This window comes from Elephas maximus, chromosome 19 (genome assembly GCF_024166365.1).
Source record: "Elephas maximus indicus isolate mEleMax1 chromosome 19, mEleMax1 primary haplotype, whole genome shotgun sequence".
In the NCBI taxonomy this organism is placed as follows: Eukaryota; Metazoa; Chordata; class Mammalia; order Proboscidea; family Elephantidae; genus Elephas; species Elephas maximus.
This window is the reverse complement of record NC_064837.1, coordinates 49,200,692-49,228,085: the sequence shown is the minus strand read 5'-3', so window position 1 is coordinate 49,228,085 and position 27,394 is coordinate 49,200,692. Positions and strand designations below refer to the sequence as shown.

General features: G+C 42.9%; 1 protein-coding gene across 5 annotated transcripts in view; it reads left to right on the top strand.

Moving 5' to 3' along the window:
- STAT5B (signal transducer and activator of transcription 5B) overlaps positions 1-27,394 on the top strand; it is an 82,526-nt gene that overhangs the window by 355 nt on the left and 54,777 nt on the right. For 2 of the 5 annotated variants that reach the window (XM_049858839.1, XM_049858838.1), the window contains exon 1: positions 8,984-9,164. The exons of 1 other annotated variant lie outside the window; for it this stretch is intronic. The gene's annotated coding sequence lies outside the window, so the exon portion shown is untranslated. Of the gene's footprint in view, positions 1-8,983; positions 9,165-27,394 lie in introns of those variants that run through there. 2 more of the 5 variants (XM_049858842.1, XM_049858841.1) reach the window with 1 other exon arrangement.

Sequence of the window (27,394 nt, the reverse complement as noted above, 5' to 3'; positions counted from 1 at the left end):
AACCCCGGGCCCTGGAAATCCCAAACCAGGGGCTCAGTTTTCTCATCTGTGAAAAGGGAGGTGGGAAGGGCTGGACTAGCTAGAGATGGCTTCCAGCTCCGGCGTTTTGTCATCTTTTGTCTCTAGATTAAGAAAAAAAAAAAAATTTGTGTGTGTTTATGTGGGTTGGGGGCACAGGTTTTGTGAAGTCAGAGGCAGAGCTTAGCAAGGGGAAGGCCTGGGGATTCCAGAGAAGTGGAGCTCACCGCCAGCACCTCTTTCCATTAGTCCCAGCACCGTCGACTCACCCGCTGCAGTAGGAACGGGCAAGGACCTTGACATTCATGTATTGAGCCTCCAAAAATTTGCAGATAAGAAATTGAAGTCTAGAGAGGGGAAGGGGCTTGCGAGGGTCACACAGCTAGATCTAGTCCCCTGAGTATGGTCCATAAGTTGTCCTGCCCTTCCCCTCACCCCAGCCCAGTTACATCTGAGGCTGGTCCTACCTTCAAAAGGTCCAGGGAGGGATTGTCGTGAATCCCACTCACAGCCCTTACAGCCTCCTGTAGACCTTGCCACAGTAGCCAACCCCCTTCCAGGGACCTTGCCTGGGTCACAACCCTGCCCCCTCTGACAGCCCCCCAACAGGGCTCTCCTGGTTGGGTAAGGCCAAACTGGAACCCTTCCATTCCCTTTGCCCAGCTTCCCTCTCCCCTGGGCCTCCCCTCTCTCTGGCAGCTGGTATTGGCAGCACCAAGGGAGGGGCCAGCTTGGCTGCCCACTTACAGCACAGCTGGGCCAAGGCTGCATGTCCTCCGGGGCTCGTTCTCATCTGCCTCCCTCCCTCCCTCCCAAATCCCTTCTTAGATCTGCCCTTTTCTCTCCATTCCCTGCTCCCCATGCCCCCTTACCCCTCCCTGATCGCACCATTATCTCCCCTACTTTCAATGTTTTTACTTCAAAGAAACATTTAGGTTTAAAGTGTAAGTAGGTGAAATGTCTGGGTCCCACCCCATCCCCCTTTCTTTCCATGTTTGGTAAGGTCACAAGGAAGGGAATTGAAAACCATAAGGGGTGCGTAGAGGACTGGGGAAACCTTACCCCACGGATGTTCCAGGAGACCCTTAAAAATAAAACTAAACCCACTGCTGTGGAGTCCGACTCATAGTGACGCTATAGGACAGAGTAGAACTGTCTCAGAGAGTTTCCAAGGAGCGCCTGGCAGATTTCAACTGCCGACCTCTTGATTAGCAGCCATAGCACTTAACCACTAAACCACCAGGGTTTCCCAGGAAAGCCTTCCGAACCCACTGCCGAGTCGATTCCGACTCACTCATAGCGACCCTATAGGACAGAGTAGAACTGCCCCACAGAGCTTCCAAGGAGTGCCTGGCAGATTTGAACTGCCAGCCTCTTGGTAACAGCCGTATCACTTAACCAGTACGCCACCAGCAGAACCTTAGGGAGGAGAAATCACAATCCCTTCTCTCCTTCCTCCCACTCTGTGCTATGAGCAGGCAGGATCAGACACAGAGCTGGGTGTCCTTCTTTGCCTGTTTTCTTTGTGTCTTTGTGTCTGTGTTCTCACCTTGAGAAGCAGTGGGGAGTGAGAGGAGTTTTGGAGCCTTCCCAGGATTGGCAAAGGCCACCCAAGGGAGTGGGGGAGGGGAGGACATCAGAGTTGGGTTGGGGGCAGAGGCGGCTGTGGTCATGGCTCCAGATAACACAACTACCCGGAAATGTCAAATTTGGGGTTTCTTTTTGCTTTCAGTCCCCTGGTTTGGTCTCTGCTATTTCCCACCACAAAGCACCTGGTGGTTTTAGGGGCCCATTCTATGAAGGAGAAAACTGAGGCCTAGGGGTTGGGGTTCAGGAAGATCAGAAAGTGCTTAGGGTCTACACTAAGCTGGGGTCCCAGGCTGGCCTCCTTGCCCCTACTGCCTCCCACCCCCAATTCTAAGGCACGGAATTAGGTGAAAAGTAAGGAACAAGTAAAAAATCTTATGGAATACTTCACCAAAGAGAAGACTGGCCATATTTTATTAGGAATAATAACCGTCCCCAGCTTAGTCTGTAGTTAGCACACTATACACATATTCTGAACTAAATCATGGCATATTCGTGAGCAAACGTGGTTGTACACTTCGTAGACGGGGCCAAAATCATCCCCTTTGGTTAGTCCAGGAAAGAGAGCTGTCCAAAGCTGTCTGAGCAGTGAGCGGCACCAGGATCCACGTTGCCTGGCCCTGTGGGCAGGGTCCCAGTGCAGACATTCCATCTCTCCCAACCCCAGCACACACTTGCAGAATGTGGATGTCTCCCTTTGATGGGGTCAGCCCATAACTGTTGTGTGGTGCGGAGCATGGCACCTCCACCCCCATGCCAGCCCATGCCCCTCCTCTGTTGAATAGAGGCCTTATGTGAAAGTGGGTTCAGTTTATGGAGGAAGAAAAGAATTGTCCCCAGTCCCCTGCCTTGCCATTGGGGACCAGGTTAGCTGAAAAGGCCCTGCAGATGCCCCTACCTGGGGAGAACAGATTGAGGTCACCTTGACCTGACCATTCCTGAGGGTGGGGAGGTGGACAGAGATGCCTTTGTTTCCTCTGCTCCAAGTCTCTTCTTCAAGGAGAGCTCCTGCTGCGTGGGAGCCAGGGGGAGGGGGGGTGGGAGTGAAGGGCCTTCCCAGGAAAGCTGGAGGCATTCCAGGAAGTAGCTCTGCACCCAGGTGGGGGGGGGGGGGGGCGGAGAGCTGAAACCCTTGGGGTCTTAAATATCCTGCTTCACCCCACCATGTCTCTGCTTAGCTTGTTCACCTCCACTCCAGCCCCATCCCCTAGCTCTTAGAAGGCCCGTTCTCAAGCCTCCTCACCCTGGGATCTCCCTGTAGAAATGCTGCCCCCATTCTTGTCCATGAAGACAGATGAGGACCTAAAGAGGGCATCTTTGTGCATGGTGAGGAATTTGGTATGAATTTGGAGGAGGGTAAGGCGCTGCTGGGTCCCTGGTAAAGCCTGATCTGCCTTTTTGCCCCTGTCCCCTGTCCCCCATCATTCTTCAGGGAAGCCAGTTTACAGTGAAGTCACCAAGAGAACACAAGGCTATCCCGCCTGAGGCATATTGACTGTTTTCCGTTTCTGGGAAGAGTGTGGGGAGGGGGGCAGGACTGGACAGTGTGGATGGAAGGGGGAAATTCTGCCTTCCTTTGCCCAGCTGCCCTGCCCAACTGCCTTGGGGGAGAGGGGCCCAGGCCCGGTTCTCTTTAGACAAGGAGAGGGGATGCAGGGTCTGTGCTCCCCAGCAAGGGAGTGGGGAGACTGCCCTTTTCAAGTGCTCCTCATAGAGGAGAGGTGAGCCACTGGATGGGGCTGGGCCGCTGAGTGGGGCTGGTGCTGTCCTGAGCAGCCCAGGGTTAGGTCTGCTTCTCATCCTGATTCACGATGACTATCAGGCCCCTCTTCCCGCTAAGCTAGGTTCTCCTTCTTCAGCCCAACAAGAACTCTTTTGTGCCTTAGCCAGCCCTGTACCCAACCTCAAGCCCTCTAGGCATTGTGTTGGGGGGGGCTGTCCATCTCCGTCCCTACCACCCCCACCACTCTCCCACTTGCCTTTGTTATGATTGGAGGGAGTTCCTCTCCATGTCTCTGTTTCTCATCGTTTCCTGATTTCTTAAGCACGTAGACCCACCCACATCTTCCCTGCCTGCTGCTGTGCTCCAAGGTTCATAAAGGGCGTGCTAGCCCAAGGAGCAAATGGGGGATATAAAGCCAAAAAGAAGACCTGGCTAATGCCCCAGTCCCTCCTCTCTGGCTACTGGCTTGGTCATCATTGCCTGCTGGGATCAGTGCCAAGCATAAGCCTTCCCTTCACTCCATGCTTCAGCCCTGTCGTTGCCCCAATACACTGACCTCCCTCAACCTCACGTCTTTGCCTCCTGTGTTCCACCTACCTGGTGTGCCATTCCTGCCTTGGCCACCTGGTGCAAGCCTCCTCATCTTTCATATAGTCAGTGTGGTGGAGAGGAAAACACAAGGCTTTGGCGTCATAAAGTCCTGGTACAAACTCTGGCTCCACCTTGAACTAGCTGTGTGACCTTGGGCATATGTGCCTGCCTTCCTGAGCCTCATTTGTAGAAGGAGGACAAGAAGACCCAGCTCCCAGGATTGCTGCTAAGACTCGGTTACAATGCCTAGCACGTAGTAGGTGCCAAGAAACCTTGGCTGGTAGAATTAGGCGTTTTCTCCTCTGTGCTTCCGTAGCCCTTCAATCCTACCTGTATCACAGACCTCTTCTTATCCATCTAATTGCCTAAAGGGCTATCTCTCACTGCTTGGTTCATACTAGAGGCTTTCTAAATACTTGTTGGATTAGTGACAATCCCCGAAATAGCACAGGGCTTCCCCCAGACTCTGGCAGTACTAGTGCAGCTCCCAGTCCCTTTCTCACCAGGACCCACAGTATCCAAAAGGCTCTCTCCTCTGTCCCCCTGGCCGCCTGCTCTAGTCCTACTGACCTGCCCTCCTGCCCAAGGCACTGTAGTAGCCTCATCTTAGCCTGGCACTGGGCTGACTTTTGGAAACCCTGGTGGCGTAGTGGTTAAGTGCTATGGCTGCTAACCAAAAGGGTGGCGGTTCGAATCTGCTAGGTGCTCCTTGGAAACTCTATGGGGCAGTTCTAGTCCATCCTGTAGGGTCACTATGAGTCGGAATTGACTGGTCGGCAGTGAGTTTGGTTTGGTTTTGGGGCTGACTTTTGAGCTTTTCCCTTGCTCTGCATCAGCCCCGCCCCCTCTGTGTAAAGCAGCACTGCCCCAGGACTCTAGGTAGAGAGGGCATGGTGACCCTGTCCCCACAGGCAGGTGAGGGCTGTTGGACTTTCCAGAGAGCCACCCCCTTAGCTCTGGCTGGAAGGGAGCCCAGACAGATGAAGCACACAGGAGCAAGACTGGGATTGATCCTGTGAGAATCTCCAGGTGGTGAGTCCTGCAAAGACCTGTACAGCCATCTCAAACACTGCCTCTCCTGGAAGCCCCGCTCCCTGTTGGCCCAGCAGGCTAGGGGCTGGAGCTCAGCTGAGGGGAAGAAAGATAATGCTCATTTATTGAGTGCCTTCCACAAGCCAGGCACGGTGCTTTGTTGCTTTCACAAATACTCCCTCTCTACTTTTTCCTTTAAAATGTTTTCATTTTACTAATGCTTTCATGGAGCCCTGGTGGCACTGTGGTTAAGCATTCGGCTGCTAACCAAAAGATCAGCTGTTCGAACCCACTAGCCGCCCCTTGGAAACCCTATAGGGCTGTTCTACTCTGTCCTACAGGGTCGCTATGAGTTGGAATAGACTGTACAGCAATGGGTTTTGGGTTTACATGCACGTAGTACAAAATTCAAAAGATGCAAAGGATATACAATGAAAAGCTAGTCTCCTCTTTTCTGTCCCCCAGATGCCCTTTGCAGGGGCAAACCACAGTTACTAGTTCTTGCACATACTTCCAGAAAGATTCTGTGCATTTACAAATATATAGTATACTTTGCATTTACAAATGTATACTATACCTCCTAACTGTGACATACAAACAAGGGGAAACTGAAGCCCCCAGAGAAGTAATTTGCCTAAGGTCACACAACTGGTAAGTTGGCAGAGTTAGGATTTGGAACCAGATCTAACTGTAAAACTTGGCTCTTTTCACAGCTCCCACACTCTGGCAGAAGTAAGGCCTGGCACCAACAGAGCCCCTCCCAAACCATTCACTGGGACAAACCTCCATTCCAAGGCCCGGGAGATCTAGGGTCTCTACCTTCCTGCCTACTGAATGTCCTCCGCCTCCTCCCGCCCCCACCACTGCCCCCTGGCTCCAGGGGCCTGTGCTGACTTAATAGGGAGGAATCATCCCCACTGGCAACAAAGAAGGGCCCCTCAAGTACTGCCTTTTGGCTAATGCGTGACTGATTCTTGGGATTCAGAGGGAGGCAAGCCACATGAGTGGAGCTTCGGTCTCTGGGTAGAGAGGACAGTGGTTGTAGTTTCAATTACGTTACCAGAAAATGTCCTCATGATGGCCCTGACTGTCGTGAGGGAGGATGTGAAGTGGGAGAGCTGCTTTCCGTGGTTGTTGTTATTGTGTGCCAGAGAGTTGATTCTGACTCATAGCGACCCTATAGGACAGAGTAGAACTGCCCCATAGGGTTTCTAAGGAGCGGCTGGTAGATTTTAACTGCCAGCTTTTTGGTTAGCAGCTTGAGTTCTTAACCACTACATGCGAGAGCTGGGTGTTTGTCCCTGAGAGGGAGGGCAGGAGGATGGAGTTAGTCCCTGCTTGGGGGTGGGTCTGATGTTTGGACAAGGGCTGAATACTAGACTTCCAGGCTGTCCTATCAAGCCTCTTTCTCTACTGGGTCAGGCCAGGGTGGACTAGGAGATGAGGCCGAGTACTTCTCCAAGGGACCCTCTGCATCTCTAGGCATCTCTCTGGGACCTTTCTGCTTGGCTCTTCTGTGGAGTCTTTCTGGATCCCAGCTTCGTGTGTAGTTTCCTTCCCTCTAGGGCTCCTTCTGGGTCATGTCTCAGTTTGGTGTTCTCTCAGGGGAATATGTCCCTGAGGCCCAGGAGAAGGGGATCTCGACTCATCTGAATTGTCAAGCAGGGAGAGGTGTGTTGGACCTTCCTTCCTGTCTCAGATTGTCTTGCTGAGGTAGTCATCCAGAACATTCCATCCTTCATGTCTGTGCACACAGCAAGCCAAGTCTAGCTTGGTGCCTAGTGATCAGTCAGAGGTGTACAATGAGAGACAGCAATAAAGAGGCACCAAGACACTGCCTATCTGCCCCACCCTCTAGGGCGTTCCAACTACCATCCCTGCAGCTGGCGGGCTCATCAGCAGCCAGGGTACTGGACTGAGTCCCAAAATTGAGCAGCCCTAGGAAGGGGGGTGGTACAGTGGTTAAGAACACGGCTGCTAACCAAGAGGTCAGCAGTTGGAATCCACCAGCCACTCCTTGGAAACACTATGGAGCAGTCCTACTCTGTCCTATAGAGTCACCAGGGGTCAGAATGGACTTGATAGCAATGGGTTAGGAAGGGGGGCATAAGTCTTAGCTGTTGTTTTATGATGTTTGAAGCACTTTATGTGTATTAATTCTCACAACAACACTGTGAGGTAGGTACTATTATTATCACCATATTTCAGTGAGGAAATCGAGGCAGAAAACTTGCTCAAGGTCACACAGCTCTGGGAGTTGACAGGGAGTCTGGTTTTAGACTCTGTACTCTTAATTACTACACAGTCCTCCTGGTTTCCATTTTTCACCTTTCTGGAGTGTGGAGTTCATTCCACAAATATTTACTGAGTGTCTGCTCTGGACTAGGCATGAGGTGGGGGGATTTAAAGGTGAATGGGATATCATGTCTTCCCTTGAGGGTAGAAAAAAAAAAAAAGACGTGTAAATAAGAACTCGCCCTTCAGCATGAGAGGCACCATAATACAGGTGTGAACAACGTATAGTGGGAAACAGGTAAGTGATCCTGAAATGCCATGTGTTCTTTTTTCTAGGCAAGGATAAATAGTAGGTGTAGAATGTAGAGTTTCAGGGCTACCTGGAGCAAGTGTCATAGAAAGGCAGGCAGTGGGAGGGCATGAGGACATCCCAGGCAGAGGGAACAGCATATGCACAGGTATGAAGGCATAAAAGAAAGAGAAGTGCTGGAGTGTCAGATCATGGACAGTGACTGTCAGAGGGGTTGTCCTAGAGCTCAGGGCTGGTGCTTCATCCAGCTTCCTGCTCCAGCCTCCGAGCTCCTCGCATCTATTCTATGTAGGTCACTGTGCCAGGTGTTGGCCTGGTGTATGGGATAGGAGCAGTACCCTGAGTGGGGGAAGAAGGACTTCATGATCAGCTGCAGACACAAAGACTTTTGTGGCTGATGTTTTTCTGGAGGTGAAGGAAAGGGTGCTGGGAAGAGCTGCCAAAGGATTATGGGAAAACTTGGTCTCTGCAAATTTGGGTCATCTCTGGACATGAAGACTAGCAGCTGACGACCTATAGGTGACTGTAGGGAAGGCGCACTCTGTGTGTATGTGTTGGTGTGTGTGTGGGGGGTCCTTCTTCCCCTCTGCCCCCTGCAGCTGGGCCTCTGGAGATCTAATATGCCATGCTTTGGTACTGGCCCTTGGAGGGTTGCCAGGGAAACGGTTGGCCAGCTCCAGAGATGTAGCCAGAGGGGAGGAGAGGGGGTGACTCAGGCTTGCCTTCTCATATGCCACACCCCCTTCCCATTACATGGAAAAGGGTCTCAGAGACCCCCTTCTCCTGGATTCCACAGAAGTGATCCTGCTTGTACTTCCTTCTCTGGACAGAGCAGCCCCTCCTGCAGCTCTGACTGGGGGGAGCTAACCAGACTCCCCAGGGAGGGAAATGGCCTCAGATGCCCCTGCCCTCCCTAGAGTCACCCTGGAACAGTGAGGGGGGAATCAAGCCGGCCGGGCAAGTTTAAACTCCTGCGGTAACCATTCCCAGGTGGGAAGCGGCAGGAGCCTGATTGAGACGCCCTCCTGGGAGCAAACCCGGGATAATTATTGATCAGAACAGCAGTGGACTTCTGACTTGGCCAGGGAGGGAGAGGACCCGGAACGCCGGCCTCGGCCGCTGGGGAGGGAGGTGGGCGGGCCGCGGAGGGGGGCCAATCACCACCACAGCCACAGACGGGCCCAGCCTTGCTAGTGGTGGTCGACCCTACCCAAACAAAGCAGCATGTGCTCGCGACGCGGGGCCCGGCTGCGGAGCTGAGTAGGGAAGCCACGGTGCAAAGAGGCTGCGCGCGGCGCTACCCACCCCAGGGCGCCGCCACCCCGGGTGCTCGGAGGGGGTTCCGGGTCCCTCCTACGGAGGGAAACCAAGGGGGAGCAGGGGCTCACGAGGGGTTCGCGAGTGCGCGCCGGGCGGAACCAGGAAGCGGCGCGCGCCGGCGCGGGGCGCACTCGGGACTGCGGGCTGCGCGCGCGGCCGGGCCTCCGCGCGCCACTGGCGCGCGCGCCCCCGTGGGCCCCGGCGGGAGGAGAGTCGGCGGCCAGAGCCGTCACCCCGGGCGGGGACCGAGTGCAGGCAAAGACGCGCGGTGGCCCGGCCGACGGAGGGAGCGAGCGAGCGTGAGATTGGGGCCGGAGGTGGCCGCTGGCACCCGAGGGGCAGAGCGAGGTAGGCGCTGCGGGGTGAGCCCTGGGCTCCAGGCTGGGGAGAGAGGCTGGGGAGCCCGCCCAGGCAGGGCCCCGCGATCTGGCCGCCCAGACGCCCGGCAGGCCAGCGCCGCCGCCATCGCTCCCGGGGCTGTGAGGCGGCCTCGGGGCTGCGCGCTGGTGAGGGGCGAGAGGGAGACCCGGGAGATGGGGGCCGGGCTGGGCCGTGGCGGGCTGCGGAGGGGGCGGGGGACAGTGTTGGGGCCCCAGAGGCGCGCGACGGCTGTTGTGTGGAGGCTGTGGCGGGGCGGAAGGTGTAGAGCATAAAAACTGTGCGTGCGCACAAGTCCGGGTGGGTGTGTGAGGGACCCCCCTCGCTGAGCTCTTAAGAGCGCAGGGGGCTGCAGTCAGCTGCCTCCCACTTCTGTGTTGCAATTCCGAATGGCCTCTGCCGACTCCTTGCTTTTCCTCCTTTTCTCAAAAGCGGTGTCTGGGACTCCTGGGGTTGGGGTAAGCCCGGGGGTGCCTGGTGGAGTGGATGTATTAGCAAAGCTTCAAGGAACAGTGCCTTATAAGGAGTTAAGACAACAAACACGAGCGTTTTGATAAGGCTATGGGAGTGTGGGATCCCGCATCAGGACCCGCCAGGCCAGGGCTCGAACGTGTGGTAGTGGGATGCAGTGTGTTCTTTTTTTTTTTTTTTCCTAGCAAGGATAAAGAGTTAAAAAAAAAAAAAGTGCTCCTGGTGTCGGGGGTAGATATGGAGAGTCGGAAGGGGAGTTGTGTTACAAAAGCTGGTCTGAGGCTAAAGGAATCTGGCAAGACGGTCAGGCTGATCAAAGAGGAAAGAACTTGTGTGGAGCAAGAAGCGTTCCCAAACACTTGTAGCCAGCAGTGATGAGAAAGGCAAAGAACAGAACACAGCCGCAGCTTTTAGGAAGATGGGATTTATGAAAACCACCGGAATTTTTAAGGCAAAAAGATATTGTTTCTCTCTTCTTTCGAAGAGCCATGCCCAGTTTTTTCTTCTTGTCTCTTTTGATCTTAGTCATACCTTTGTATCAAATAAGTAGTACTGCTAGAAAGGACTTCAGGGATCACGCTAGTCTTTTATTTTACGGATGAGGTAACCGAGGCCCAGATGAGTGGAGTAAGTGGTCTGCTGGGTTTACACAGCTGGTTAGTAGTTCAGAACTCTCAGATCAGTACTCTTCCCAAAGCATAGAGAAACAGTAGATATTTGCCTAAATACAGTTCCATAAATTGTCACTGAAATGTCTTCAGGGAATGCTCCTTGAAAGGGCCAGTGTGTTACCAAATATACTGTCTTTTTTTTTTTTTTTCAGTCTTCACATGGTGTTTATAGCCTGCTTATATCTTAGGTTTCCAAAGTGGTTGGATAGTTGCCTGGGCCATAATAAGCCTTCAGCTGCTGGGTCTATATTATCTCAAAGAATTTTGTTTTTATCATTCAAATGACATAATAAAACTTTGCCTCTTTCCCCACTGTCTTCTGTTATTTTTCATTTGTTTATACTGTTTATATTTATTGGCCGTAGTTCGTAAGGGAGGATATATTTTATTTCGGGTGGCTTTTGTGTTCTCATTTCATTTTGTAACACTTTATGAACGTTGGATAGTTTCTGATCATTTCGTATGGGGGAATCCTGTTGATTGACTTTATTTTAAGGCTTTGAATTTTTTTTTTTTTTTTTTGGTACCAATTTCGGTCTCTTGGGAGGTCACAGTTGTTAGAATTGTTAGTGCTAAATGTGACAAGGGGCTGGTGATTTTAAGAAAAATGTACCATGCGATGATTTGTGATTGTGTGGGTCATGTATAATTAAAATAAAACCACACCTTTGATCAGGTGTTATCTAGAAGATGAAAAATTCCAACCACTTGGTTAAGACACAGGAAAGTAATGGAGAGAACTTTTTTTTGAGAAAAAAAAACATTGATTTCTATCATCAGCAGTTTGGTTATTGCATAACTTGGAGCTAAACTCTGCATAATATCTTTGCTGTATGCCCAACTAAATAAATTATCCCACCTACTCATTAGTCTTGCCTTTTCACTATTCATACTTCTGCCAACAGGATATTCATGTGGATTGTGTTAAGCCATTTAAGGTGGATATGTTTTTTAGATGGGCACTTCAGGATATGTGTAGAAGGGGGAAAAAGTACTATCACTGTTAGGAGTGTTACAACATAAATATTTTGCTCAGCACTTCCTATTGTACCCTGACTTCTCATTTCATCTCCATTTTCTTGCTTTCAATTGATTTTGTCTTTCATTTCATTTACATATGCAAAAACCATGTCAGGACTAATCGAGGGTACCATTTATTGCTTTTTTTGGTACCTGTGTAATTTTTTTTTTTTCAAATTCTGTTATTGCTAGGATTTGAATTGTTTGTGGTTTATGTTAGGTATATGTTTATGAACATGCTTGTGGTAGTTCATTTGGCTTGTTATTGTGTGAACAACAGATGATGTAGGTAGTCTTATCTGACTGTAAAAGGAAGATGTTCTAAATAGGTAAATAACGAGCTCAAGGTTAGATTGCAGGTTGAAGGTGGAATCAAAGCAAGCCTCATTTTGTTCTAGTGCCCCACAAACATATATGTATTTCACAAAGTTATTCACAGACTTCTGGACTTTCTACCTACCAGTGACATTTTTTTTTCCTTTTATTAGAGTGTAGATTACTGTATTATTCTTCAAAAAGAAGCAACAAAACCAAAAAAAAAAAAGTTTTTTTTTTTTTTAATTTCTTTTGGTCATTTGACACTTATTCTTTTAAAAGCTATCTGATAATTCCAGGCTACTGAACTCTGAAGAATATTGTTTTACTACATAAGAAAGTATCAAAATACTTTGACCCTGGAACTGCTTAATAAGAATAAATGGTTATTTATTCTGAAGTATTCCTGTACCCAAATATGTGTGGTGCTTAAAGGGAAAAAAATTTTTTTAATCTGAACTTTGTGAATAGAAGTTTTGTAAAATCAGAAGTATTTTTTCCCCTGCAATGTTGGAAACACAGCAGTTTTATGCTTGTTTCTGGGAATAAGAAAGATTTAACAATCTAGTTTCCATCAATCAGGCAGGTTTTTTGCACATTTAAGTCGTAAGCATTGTAGTGATAAAAAGTTTTTTTTTAATTGCTTTCACTCTTAATTATAGCTTCTTTATTTGAAGTAAAATACTGACTTTGTTTTCTTTTAAGTGATGTTCCTTTACTATTGAAAAACCCAAGCCAGTTTGGAGAAGATTTTACATATTCAAATCTGTGATGTGTTTATTAATCAAAAGAGAGGAGTAATTTACAGGTGATTTTTAGTTGGTTGAATGAGACCCTCAACTTTTGGAGGTTTCAGGGTTTTAGATGACGTTTTATTACTTTTGTTAGTTTTGGTCACACCCATGACTTCCTTGGAAGGTATCTTTGAGGTTTAGTTTCCTTTTTTTTTAAAATGGTAATATTGGGGTGGGGGTGCTTCCTGTTTGTATTTTCAAATTTAGTTCCACATGTTAACCTGGTTGTAGCGTCACGTCTTTATTTTAAACATATAAGACTAACGTCAGATGCCATGTGGTTTGTCTTTGACCTGTTGTACATTGTACTGGTTCACGGCAGCTTTACTGAGTTAAACCTGAATACCCAATTGGGAAGACAAGACATTCTTGGATCTTTCTGAACTCTCTTCAAAGCTTAGGAGCCTTGGAAGGAGAGGCAAGACATTCTTGAATCTGTTCTCAACTCTCCTCAAAGTTGAGCGACCTCGGAAGCAGTCTTAACAACAAAAGCAAAATGCAAAAATGCTGCTGCTGCTGTCTTCTCTCAGGTGAAATATACAGCATTGTACATGGATCCTTGAATGTTAGAGCTTTAAAGAGGAGTTGCCTTAGATTTGGAAACCCTGGTGGCGTAGTGGTTAAGTGCTACAGCTGCTGACCAAGAGGTTGGCAGTTCAAATCCACCAGGCGCACCTTGGAAACTCTGTGGGGCGGTTCTACTCTGTCCTATAAGGTCCTATAAGGTCGCTGTGAGTCGGCAGTGGTTTTGCCTTAGATTTATGTAATTCAGAACCCCGTGTATTTAGTAGTGACTATGTGGGAGCCCTGGTGGTATAGTGGTTTAAGCGTTTGGTTGCTAACCAAAAGTTTGGCAGTTTGAATCCACTAGAAGGATACTGGCACGGTGGTTAAAGTGCTCAGCTGCCAACCAAAAGGCTGGCAGTTCAAACCCACCAGCTGCTCTGCGGGAGAAAGATGTGGCAGTCTGCTTTCCTAAAGATTTACAGCGATGACCAGTGTCACAAAACAATATGTGTGCTAATTGTTTTATGAGACGCTAGTTTGCTCAGCAAACCTTCATCTAAAGCACAATAATAATAATAAAAAAAAAAGAATATATAAAGAACTACCATAAAACAATAAAAAAGAAAGAAAAAGGAAGATTTACAGCCTTGGAAATCCTATGGGGCAGTTCTCCTCTGTGCTGTAGGGTCTCTATGAGTCAGAGTCGACTCGACGGTAGTGGGTTTGGTGTTTTGGTTTAAAGGTAGGGTGAGGGCAGTAGTGGTTCAAGCGGTAGAGTTCTCGCCTTCCGGAAAGGAGACCCGGTTCGATTCCTGACCTCGAGTGCGGCCACCACTAGTCTGTCTGTGGAGGCTTATGTGTTACTGTGATGCTGAAGAGGTTTCAGCAGAGGTTCTAGACCTAGGCACACCAGGAAGAAAGGCCTGGTGATCTACTTCCGAAAATCACCAGTGAAAACTCTGTGGATCACAACGGTCTGACCCCACTGTGTATGGAGTCACTGTGAGCTGGTGGCAACTCGATGGCCCCTTACAGCAACAACATAGGTGGGTTGGTGGTTCACTGGGAGAATTCTCCCCTTCCACGCAGGAGACCAACCCAGCCAATGCATTTCACGTGCCGTCACCACCCTTCTGTCGTTGGAAGCTTGTGTGTTTCTATGATGCTGAACAGGTTTCAGTGGAGCCAGACTAGGAAGAAAGGCCTGGTGATCTGTTTCCAAAAAACAGCCAATGAAAACTCATGGATCACCACAGTCAGATCTGCAACCGATCACACTCTGTTCCGTGTGCATGGGGTCCCCATGAATCACCAGCCAGCTCCAGGGCAGCTGCTAGCAACAACAACAGCAATAGAGCTCTAGAGAAATCATTGTCAGGCCTAAAACTCTTCCTTGACCCTGCTGGGTAATTTTTAAGTGGTAGATCACTTTTAATATGAGTATTGGAGAAAGAGTTATATGGAGCATTGAGGAGAAGTACATGCTTGAGAGGATACGTTTAATATTATTTCAATGATGGAAGCAAGTGGTCTTTTTCAGGCCTTTAATCTTGTTCTAAGAAGTATAATGACTCAGTTGATTCCTCAATTGGAATTTAAATGTGTCTGCAGATTAGAGGCAGCTTACCGCACCTAAATTTTCTTTTTGGATCGCATTACTAAAAGAAATACTGCATTCTCATTTGCATAGTTACGCAGAATGCACTTTGCAAATGAGGTTAAATACATAAAGTGTCTTGACTTCCCATTTCCCTCCAATACTCAAGAAAGAAGAAGTTATAATTTGTCACATGCAAAACATATTCTTCTTCGGGTTTGTTCATAATAATTACATCCATTTTGTCATGTATTGTAATACCATGATGATGAAAAAGTCGTGTATTGATTGATAAAGAACATTTATCTTTTCCTACCTGCTTTTTTTTGGTGCTAGCTTGTAAAACGTACTGCGATACTCACTCTCTGTTTATTCTTTTGTTGCCTTTGGCATTCCGAATAACGTTTCTTCTTTATTTTTCTATGTGCTGCTAGTTTTTTGAGATGCTTGTGCTGACTCATATTTTTTAAATTATACTAAGATGTAGAATATGGTTAGAGATTCTCAGAAAATGTAAAAACTTTCCTTTCTGACTAGTTAGGGAAAGGTTGGGGAAGACAAGGGGAAATACATCGATGAGCCAGTCAATTGTTATTATCTGTTGGGATTAACTTGGTGACTAATATATTCAGTGTCCATCAGGCTAGTAAAAGTGAATTTGGCCTTACCCTGCAATGATAGCAGGACAAACCCAAGTGCTTTCTAATATGGTTTGTTTTCCCTTGGTAGGGGATTTCTCAGCATATGGAAAATCAAGCCAAAGTTACCAGTAACAGTCACATCCATTATTTATATACCACTCTAGGCTATAGCTCTACTTTTCATGAGCTCTTCTGGGAAGATTCTTTATGTAAATAACGCACGTATTATACATTGTTGCCAACCACGCAACCCCCCCCCCATTTTCACAAGCGAGGTATGCACACATGATATGTGTGGGCACACTATGTGGGCATGTTATTTGTGAAAAAAATATGGTACTAGTTGTCAATATAATAATTATTATGCCATTCTTTTAAGAAAAAAAATTAATTCATTTTAAAAGTACTTAAAATTTTGTCTAAAACCGAGAGTTTTAGAAAATATGCCAGTGCCTAAAAGTAATACTTAATACTTATTGCACACTTGCTGTGTGCCAAGCAGACACTGTTTTAAGCTCTTGCCATGTTTGAACTCATGATCCTCAGAGGGGTGAAAGGTGAAGAAACGGCCACAGAGAAGTTAAGTAACTTGTCCAAGGTCACATTGCTAGTGTGGCAGGATTGGAGACAGACCCAGGCGGAGCTGACACCAGAGCAGCAGTCCTAACCACTGTGCTTAACTGTAGCTTTGCAAAACCGCATTTGGTCTCTTTAAAGCTTATATTTCTTTCTATTCCAAAATGGGCTCTTGTTTTAATAGAAAATATTTTTATATGTTTGGTTGCTTTTTTTTAAGTTTATGAATATTGGTGATAAATATTTTTACAACTAGGGAATATAATCCTGGTAGAAACTGTATTAACGCAGAGAGAGTCTTAATGTTTACTCTAAATTGTCCTTGGTTGTTCTTGCACAAACGTTACCATATACCTCATAAGAGCAGAGTTCTCAGCTGTCCCCGTGGCCTCTGTTTACAAACAGAAGGGTTATTTGTGCCAGTGTGGTGGAGTCCTGTGACGTGTGTCTGTTGACTGAGAACTCAAGTATCCATCTCATTTTATGCACAACTCTATTTGGAAAGGATTTATGGTTGTCTTGTTTTATTGAAGCTTTTTAGAGCTACTAATTATGATTTCTGAGATAGAGAAGAATTTTGATTATTTGGGGTAATTTTTAAGAAAATTGAACCAATTGTATGTTTAGAGCTAGGCAAAGATCCCTAGAAACTGGTCCCAGAAATGTGTTTCTTTTACTGTTTGTTGCTTACTTTCTCTCACACTTTTCCTTGGGGGCGGAGAGGCGGGGTGGATTGAAGAGTTAAATCTTGGAGATGTAACGCGCTAAAGCGTGTAGTGATTTGAATTTGAGAGATCAAGACAGGTACAGAAAAAACAATTCCCTGTGCAGAAAGTATAAACTTGTTCAAATAAACAGAGGATGTTAGCTTCCAGGATTGTCAAACTGTCACCTTTGACCAGGGCTGAATTTTCTTTGAATGTTGACAGAAGTTACCGTGTCAGTGGAAAAAGCTTACTGTGAAGTATCTATAACTCAGAATTTCCTTATGTTTGTGTCAGAGATCCTACAATTAAAGGCCCATTTTTTTGTGTTTTGTTTTATTTTGTTTCTTTCCTATGTCTGATGAGTATGAAAAACCTTAAGCGGGGTTTTCCAGCCTTTAGAAGAGAGTAAATTAGAAAGTTTGTGGAAAAACTACTTTGTGTTGTCTAAAATTCAGAGCCTACAGCTGGAGGTAACTCACTATGTTTTTATGAAGAATGGGACTTTTAAAATCTAGCCTGGGGGAAAATATTTTAAATAAGCTATGTTCACAAATATCATTGTAGCGTTCGTATATAAAAGAAGCTGTTGAGCACTTCGTTTATTAAAATACTAAAAATTAGTTTATGAGTGTTATGATACAGCTTTCTTCAAGGTAGTCCGAGTTTTAAATAGGTATAATGTTATGTCTTGTTCCGTTTATTATTTCTAAAAATAGCAGACTAGAGATCTACAGGAATATACAGCATTTTACAAAATGAAACAGTTTACCCTGAAGATTAGGTTTTTAGGACTTGGGATCTGTTTCTGGTGAAAAGTGAGGGAGAATTATAACGAGAATTGAATATTGTAGAGCCTAATTCCGAGAGGTATGAAAGGTCTAATATACAAGGATGCAGTTATATACCCCCTTTTTTTGGTTACTGTTTCAGTTATATAACTACATATTGATACACTGAAGCCCTGCGTGTAAGCATATTTTAAAGGTCAGTTTATACTGCAGTGAGTTTAAATATCAAGTAAAAATGCAGATTTCATTGCGTCACATAGAGAGATTGGTCTTCCTTCTTTACTGTTGAAGATGTTAAAATAAAATAGAAAATATTTGGCTTCCTGAACGACATGGCTACACTTAATGTGCTGAGTTGGGGTTGAAGCATGACCCCTTGATTTTGCAATCCCAGAGCAAAGCACATAGCTTTAAAAGGAATGAGTCCTTAAGTAAAATATCTTGTTACCTTAAGCACACATTTTGAAAGTTCGTCCTAAAAATGTGACATCCTCAAAATTTATGGTACTGAATATTTACTTATTCAAACACGAAGAGGTCTAGTTTGGACAGAACGTAATATTAAGTTCCAGGTGTAGTGGTAAATTTGAACAGGACACAAGAGTGGCTTTTATGGAATAAACCATAAAGAAAATATTTGATAAATTTGACTACATAAACATTACAAACGTCTTTATGCCAAAAAATGCCAGAAACCAAAGATAAATGACAAAATGAGAAAAATATTTTAACATATATGACAAAGGGTTATGGGTTAATATTCTTAATATATAAAAGACTTATGCAAATAGAGTTCTGCCAATGGGAAAATGAACAAAAGAAGAAATACAGATGGCTAGTAATCATATAAACAGTGCTCAATTGGTCTAGTAATAAACAGATGCAAATAAAAACAGTGACATAATTTTTCCAGTTACCAAATTTACACGGATTAAAAATATTGAAAAAACTAAAAGTGTTGTTTAGGCACACGGGGAAACTGGCACCTTCTTTGGTGAGAAAGCAAACTGGTACTTTTTTTGGAAGGCAATTCGATACCTGTATTGAAAGCCTTAAAAATATATATACCCTTTGACCTAGGAGTTCCATTTAGATTAATTTCTTTCTAGGACATTATCTGAAATACGTTCAACAGTTTGTGTACAAGAATGTTCCTCACAGTGTTATTTACAATAGTGATAGATTGGAAACAACCTCAGTGTTCAGTATTTGAGGACTGAGGAACTAAATTGAGGTGTATCTATACAATGGAATACTACTCAGTCATTACAGTCATTTTATAAAACCCTATTTAATGACCTAGGTAAAATTTACAATATATTACTAGGTGAAAAAGCAGATTACAAAAACAGTTACATACAATTGTGCTTGGAAAAAACATATACTAGGCATTGAAAAAAGATTGATTGCTTCTGGGTTGTGGGATTCTGGGTAGGGTGTGTGTGTGTGTGCTCGCGCGCGCGTGCAAGCATGCATGTGTCATTATTTTCTAATTTTCTGTAATAAACAACCATGAGCAGGGAATACTTTTGTAATCAGGGAAAAAGTTGTTTTTAAAAATGACTTTTATGTATTGATATCTTAGACTGCAAAACCTGCTTTTGTTTTCAGGTAGCGTTTCCTTTTTAGGAGCAGAAGAACAAGTCGCTTGTGGTGTTTGTGTTAAATTTTTGACATGATAGACTTATTATATGGCATCTTTTGTTGAAGAACTCACTAAAATCATCCTAATTATGTGTTTAACCTTTTCAGAGTTAAAACAATGTGAACTTGGGGAGTAAGGTATTTTCTACACTTGATGGAATACCTCATATTTTTTATAGAGAAGCTGATGGAGGACCATATTGCTTTCTTCATGTGTGTGCTCTGTTGAATGCCCAGTCATTTCATATTGAAGATGTGTGATTATTTTTTAACTTTGTGGGGGGGGGGACTGTCCTAGTTTATTTGAACTTCTTGCAACTCTTAGCATTGCACATGTCAGTATATTCTCTGCCTTAGCTTTTGTATCGCTTTAGGTGTCTTTCCTGATGATACCTACAAAGGCTGCTGGGCTTATGGATTTCTCTTTCTTGTAATTCCATTAGTCGTACTTAATGACTTCTCTAAATGTTTATTATGTTATTCATTTGGGAATATCTGGTAAAGGTACTCTCTAGTGCAAGGCGCTTTCCCTTGGGTATATGTCATCACTAATACCAGAGACTTGTGTTCTGCCTTAGTTAAATTCACATTAAATAGTTTTTTTGTAACTAAGATTCATGCTTAAAAGCACTTCAACATTTTAAGTAGTTTAAAAAAAGAAGAATGAAAATAAATTACAAGTTGATCTTCTAGGAGAATTTGGAGTGTAGCTACTCAGGTCTTATCACCTTCTGTAAATAAAATTACAGCCTTAAAAATATATGCATTTCTGAGCCCAACAGAAGACCTACTTACTTCATATAAAATTCGGTTAAGTAAAAATCCACCTGAACTTGGATTGCCTTCAAATTTACTGTAATAAAATTTGATATTATAGAATTTTATTTTAAGCAAGTTTGGGGAATACTAAAACATAACAGAAAGCATATAGTACCTTTTAGTGCTTTTTAAACCTAAACCCATTAAGAACTAGTTACAATTTATGAAAGTAAATATTTTCATGTATTAAAGATAAAACTATAAGCCTATATTACCTAATAGGCTTATAGTTTTATCTTTAATATGTGAAATAAATAAATACATAAATAAATCCTTTTATTGATTCATGGTTCTTTGTTTACTTGTTATATTTTACTGCCTCTGACTCCAGAAAATGTGATAATCTGATTTAATCCAAATTATGTTTTCCTTTGGTTTCAGTTCATTTACAGTTGCTAATTTTCCTTGTAACCTGTTGTATCAATGTGATGTTATTGTAACCAGTCAGAATAGTCCTTTTTTTCTTGTTTTGTGTATCTGAATCATTTTTACCAAGCAATGAGATATTTTAAAAATCAGTTAAATTTAAGGTCCGAAATTTGGCATCATATATTTTATAATATGGCATCCATAAGTTATAGGACATATTTTAAAAATTAATATATAAAATCATTTATTACTCTCTTCATTTAGAACTGGTTAGTGGATTGTGTTCTAGCCTTTATGTGATTTGTGACGACTTAGGTATCCTGACAAGGATAAGTCTTTTTCCAAGTCATAAATCTTAAGTTTATCTGCATTAAAGGTGCTCAAATGTATGCAAGGCTCAAAAGACTATTCAAAAAAAAAAAAAAAAATGACTTGTTCCAGAAGTTAACGATATAACTTTAAAACTCTTAAATCTACTTTCTGTCTCTTAGCTGCTAGAGGATCTTTTGAGATTGTATATGTATGTGTTCATATAAAAATACTTTAAAAGAGGGTAAAGAAATTTATTCCAAAATTTTACAGTAATTGGGTTACCAAACTAGGTATGACTTAATTCTAAATAAATATTTGTTGACTAATGAATAAGCGGGCTGTGCGATCACGTGTGCTTTAAGGCAAAGTTATACAACAAGTTGGTATTTTAAGCTATATATTCCAGTGATTCTAACCATTCGGAGATGAGGGGACTCCTTGAGACTCTAATGAAGCCATCTCTCTTCCTAGTAAAATATATTGTTGTTAGTTGCTGTCAAGTCGATTCTGACTCAGGACCACCCCATGTGTGCAGAGTAGAACTGCTCCATAGGGTTTTCAAGGCTCTGACCTTTGAGAAGCACATCACAAGGGCTGTCTTCCAAAGTGCCTCTGGGTGAGTTTGAATCACCAACTTTTTTGGCTAGCAGTCAAGCGCTTAACCGTTTGCGCCACTTAGGGACTCCATAGTAAAATGTATACACACACATAAAACTTTGCATATATTTCAAGGGGCTCATAGACTCAGGTTAACATCCCCTAATAACCTTTCATTAGCACAAGGTGCATACGGAGAGGAGATAACAAATAATCCAAATTCATGGTTAAAACAAACGTGTAGTCTGATCTTGTTGTCTGGAGACTCAGTAGAGACTTGTTTCTCCAGGAACCAGGGCTTTAAACTGACTGAGTGCAGTTCGACCCCCTGCTGAGAATCTGCATTTCCACCCCAAATATATGGGAATACATAAAAATCACCTGGGGATCTAGTTAAAATGTGGATTCTGATTCAGTATATCTGGTGTAGAAATGCAGATTCTCAGCAGGGGATCAGACCGGACCAAACTGGTTCAAAGGTCTGCTGGGAACTCAATAAATATCAATCTACTTCATCATTTTCAAGGTCTGCATTTCATTGTAAAGCCATGCCATAATTTAATCAAGTGATATCTATTAATGAATGTTGAAGTTGTTTCCAGTTTTTCACTTTTATAAATAACACTGCGGTGCAGATTCTTAAACTGAGTGGATCTTTTCACCTTTATCGGACTATCTCCTTATGTAAGTTCTAGAAGTGGAATTGCTGAGCCATTTGCATAGATGGTACCAAACTGCCCTCCAGAAAGACTGTCCCAATCCACATGCCCACCGGTAAATGGTACGCAAGCTGATGGCCATCTCCCCACATCTCCTTAACTGAGTGTCGACAGCCTTTTCATCTTCCGAGTCTCTCATTTTTGTTTTTATGTCTTTGATTTCTAGCAAGATTGGGCATTGCTTCATATGTTTATTGGCCATTTTGCTTTTTTGTGATTTGCCTTTTTATAGCTTTAGCTGGTTTTTCTGTTATAGGTGTCTGAGTTTTCCCGAAGATCGTCATATCTTACGTATTACAAATAATTTCCTCCCAGTTCAAGTTTTTCAGCTTTCAACTTTGTGTAGTATTTTTTGTTGTATAAAAAATGTTAATTTTTTATGTAGTCTAATAGTCTTGTCTTTTCTGATATGGTTATCAAGACATGCTTAGAAAACCCATTCCTGTACAAAGATGATAAAAATTTTCATTTGTATTTTAGAATGTTTTATGGTTTGACTTTTTTTTTTTTTTTTTTGCATTGTCTCTTGACCCATTTGGAACCTATTTCTGTGTAAGAAATGAAAGGAGGATTTAGCTTTATTTTTTTCCTAATGATTATAAAAGTTAGTATTTATTCCTTACCATGTGCGAGGCACTGAGCTAAATGTTTGACATAAATTAACAACTTTAAATCAATTCCAAAGGGCTAGCCAGTTATTCACAATATTATTTATGGAATAATCTCTTTCCCCCACTTTAAAGTGCACCTCTGTCGTATGTTGTTATAGTCGATTCCAACTCATAGCAACCCTATAGGACAGGGTAGAACTGCCTCATAGCGTTTCCAGGGAGCGGCTGGTGGATTCGAACTGCCGACCTTTTGGTTAGCAGCTGAGCTTTTAACCACTGTGCCACCAGGGTGCCATCTTTATCATATACTAAGTCCTTACGTATATTCAGATCTACTTCTTATCTTTCCCTTCCATAGATCAGCGTGTCTCTGAATATACCACATTGCTTTTACTGTTAGACATTTTGTTTAAATCATTAAAAATTTTTCAGAGAATAAGCCAGAGAGGTGAGAATGTTGCATGAACTTTGTTTGAAATATGTGTTAGGATAGACTTTTCATATGTCTAGAACATACAAAATGAATTTCATGTTCTTTGAACAGATGGTAGATAATCACCAGTAGTTCCATTAAAGGGTTGCTAGCTTTTTTTTTTTTAGGTTTAGTGTTCTTAAACATATCTTCCTATAAGGATTATGTAACAGAGGAGTAATTAAAAAAAAAAAAATTCCGTATACTTATAACTCAAATAGTATGATTTTATTTTAACATATCAATGAATACAGTAAGACCTGCATAGGATTGCTTTCAAAATTTTCTCCTTTTAAGCAGAATATAGAAAGTTATAAATGTTACAGATAAGACATATATGAACTAGAGAACTGTAAGCAAAAGTTATGTAGGAATATGTAAAATATTTGTCTTATAGACCAGCACTGTCCAGTACATAAAATATAACGTGAGCCACAAAAGTAATTTTAATGTTCTAGTAGCCACCTTAAAAAAGTAAAAAGGAACAGTTGAAATTAATTTTAATGATGTATTTTCTTTAGCTCAATATATCCAAATATTATCATTACAGTGTGTAATCAATATAAGTTATTAATGAGATATTTTAATTTTTCATAGTAAGTTTTCAAAATCTAGTATGTTACACTTAAAGCACTCTTAATTTAGACCAGAAATACATAAACTGTGTTTAGATTTCATTAAACTTTTAGTTGATAAACTAGATTCGCATACACAAGTTGTTCCAAGCATACTTAAAAAGTTTTCCAATCACTGGATCACACATCAGTTTTTAAGTTTACAGTTAGTGAACTAACCACATTTCAAGTGTTCAGCTGCTAACCAAAAGCCCAGTAGTTCAAACCCACTAGCCATTCCATGGGAGAAAGATGTGGCAGTCTGCTTCGTAAAGATTATAGCCTTGGAAACCCTATGGGCAGTTCTTCCCTGTCCTGTAGGGTCACTATGAGTCCAAATGGACTTGACAACAATGGATTTTTTTTTTTTTAATAGCCTATGTGGCTACTCTATTGGACAGCACAGTTATAGAACTTCTTTTAAAAAAATAAGATAAAATATAGGCTGTCTCTTACTTTATAACATGTAGCCTACAAGTGACTTGGGTACAAATAGGTCTCTTAATCTCTGTGGGATTTGAAGCCACTGCTCTCTAAGGGAGCAAAAGCTACTTTTACCTGAAGAAGGGTATGCTCTTAAGGCTTCCCACCAGATCCCCAGCCCCACCCCAGAACACACACAAATCCACCCTCATTTGGAAGCTACTGCAACATCACATGGTTAAAACATCCACATCCTTGGAGTTACATATTTCTGTGTACTTGTAGCCTACAGTTTTCTACAGTTCTCTTTTCTCAAGAGTAGAAGGGCAATCTCTGCTTTATGGGGAAGGAGATGGGACACAGAAAGAGGTAGAGGGATTGTCAGTGGCGTCACTAGGGTTCGTGTCACCCAGTGTGGTAACTCATGATGTCATCCCCCCATGAACCTCGTCCTATACCAGACCATACAGAACCCTTAGTAATGTTTAGTATCCATTCTAATCATAGAATAATATGTGCTAAATATAGTTGTAAATTGCTTAAAGGCATATTTCTTAAATTATATGAATGCTAAAAACAGAATTGATTTGTAAGATCTTTCTACATTGAATTACAATATTATTAGTTACAACATTATCGGTAACTGAGCGGAAGCCTTTTTTGATTGTTCTCCTACTTTTCCTTTAATTACTGCTTCAGTCCCCAAAAAGTTATTGGTATGGGTTCACAAATACTAATTTCCACAATATTGTACCTAAAACATCAGGAGATTTGACAAAATCAGCGATTGTATAAAAACACCCGGCAACAACAAAAACAACAGCCGTGCAGACGAAACCATGTGATTCAAAGCATCATTGTAATTGGGTAATAATGACAGCTCTGACTGGAAAAACTAAACAACCCCCAGTGGCTAGTCACTAGGAGGGTAGCAACCACCCCAGGAGACAGTGTCAGAGAAGGTGACACCAAAATTACTGTCTATAAAATTTTTGTGCAGTGTTTCAACAGAAATTTATTATTTTTAATAAAAATATCCCTGTAGTTAGATATAACAACAAAGATATTTTTTTTGTAAGCCCAGCTGACATATCAATATACCTACAAGGCTAAAACTCTATACTAATTTACTTTTTGAACGTTAGTTTTTTCCTGGTATCCCTGGCTAGAAGTGCTAATGTATTTTCCTTCAGAAATAAAGTTATGAAGGATAATTAAGTTTTGTGGGATTGTAGATCAACTGAGAGTTTGTGGGCTCTCCTAGGAATTTCTCATTGATTTATAACTTTGTTTGTATTGGAAAAAAGCTCCACGTTCTAAACAACAAACAAATGTACAAATGGCTTCATGTGTGAGGGGACTGGGCAGGGAGCGGGGAGGGAAGGGGTCAGAGAAGGAGTTAGGATTTGCCTATTGTTTTCATTAGGAATCCCTGGGTGGTGCAAACAGCTAACACAGTCAACAGCTAACTGAAAGGCTGGAGGTTTGAGTCTACCTAGAGGTACCTCTGAAGAAAGGCCTGGAGATCTACTTCTGAAAAATCAGCCATTGAAAACCCCAAGGAACACAGTTCTACTCTGACAAACATGAGGTTGAATTGGCTCAGTAGTAGCTAGTTATTGTTTTTATTACGGAAGGGTACAGTGGCCACAGTATTGAACTTTGATGCATTGGTCTAAATTGTCTTTTGTCACCTAGACGACCTTGCTCTTGACTCCGGAACTAAAACAGCCCATCCTGTTTTAGGTATAGACCAACTGTTGAATCATTTTTAGGCAGAGTTTTTGTTACTTTGCCTCAGTGGTTTTTTGTTTGTTTACTTGCTTTATTTTTTGAAACTGAGTTTGCCTAGAAAAGAATCTTATTCGTCTTTTGGTATTCATTTTCATGGGATACATAAAGTTGATTGAAATTTGCTGAGATCTAGTTACAGATGAAAATTTTCCTTTCAAAAGAGATACCCACCCCCCCACCCTCAAATTTCTTTCATCTTAGGAAATATCTAAAAGAGAAGAGTAATTTTTGGTTCAGTATAGATGAGATAAGGAGCGCTGGGGACACAGTGGTTAACTTGCTCAGTTGCTAACCAAAAGGTCAGCAGTCTGAACCCACCAGCTACACCACGGGAGAAAGATGTGGCAGTCTGCTTCTATAAAGATTACAGCCTTGGAAACCCCGTGGGGCAGTTCAGCTCTGTCGTGTAGGGTCGCTATGAGTCAGAATCAACTCGATGGCAGTGGGTTTTGGTTTATAAATGAGACGATGGGCAGTTGCCTCCCTGAACTGCCAAACCCCCGCTATGGCTGATAACTGTATGTGTGGAAGACTGAGCGAATAGCTGCAGGAGGCTGACCTGGTAGAGAGATTCTGGAAGCTATGTCATACCTAAGCCCCACTTTCCTCCATTTTTGAGGCCTGCTTCCTACTTAATGTCAATTGTCTTTTTAGATCTCTGATCCTTGAAGAAGCCTTTGAAGAAATGGTTACATTGTCTTTGTTGCTTTGCATATTGGTTGACATCTAAACCAAATTAGTTGGCTTTTTACTTTTACATAAAACACTCAGTAGCTTTTGCTACTAGGTGGGCTTTAGGAGCCCCTTTATTTTAGTATGGTGCCAGAAATAGGTTAATTATAAACATTTAAAACATCCTGATGCAATGTATTGAATGGAAATTATTCCTCAATAGAACTGACAAGAGAAAAAAAAAATCCCTTTCTTCCAGATATAACATGACAAGCTATTTTAGAGTATTTAACCTATTTCCTTGAAGTTGAAAATTGAAGAGCACATACAGAAGTTACCATGCTTCACGGAATCTGATTCTTTTGTTTTCAAATTCATTTTATTGATTCCACCGGAGATTGTTGTGTTGGAGTGAGGAACAAGTGGGACACTTTCAAGTATTTCCAGACCTTTTTGCTATCCAGTTTTCATGTGATGGTATTTGTTGTTGTAAAAGAATTTGTCCTATATTTTATTATTTGGGAAAAAAGAAGAAACTACACGTGTGCTCGCTGCTTTCTCCCTTGTGCTGCTGTGTTCTTGTGGGTAGGAAGTGGAGCCCCTCTGTGAATTTTTAACTTGATCCTCTGTAGTTTAAGTAGCTTGTAGAGATTGGATCTGTAAATCATCTTTGAAAGAGAAATGATTTGATTTGATACGGCAAGCACGGACGTTATCCTCAACAATAAAACTGTCTCCTGGACAAGCTAGACTCTGCCACACTAAAATGATCTAAACTGTAGAATCATTTAATTAGTTCTGTGCATGTTATATCTCCATAAAGATGATCGGCTTTCAGCAGGGATAAACAGATGTCCTGGTGTTATCAGAAATTGCTTTCACATTGCCCGGACTTTGAGAAAAGCCAGTGAAGCTACCCTTACTAGTCTGATTTTGTTGAGATGCCTTTGATTTTATCCCCCACAATATTGGTTTGCTTGGACAGACTTTGTTGTTTGCCTATAATATTCAGGTGGTATCCTTTTCTCCCAGTAGAAATAAAGAGAATATAATAATAATTAAAAAAA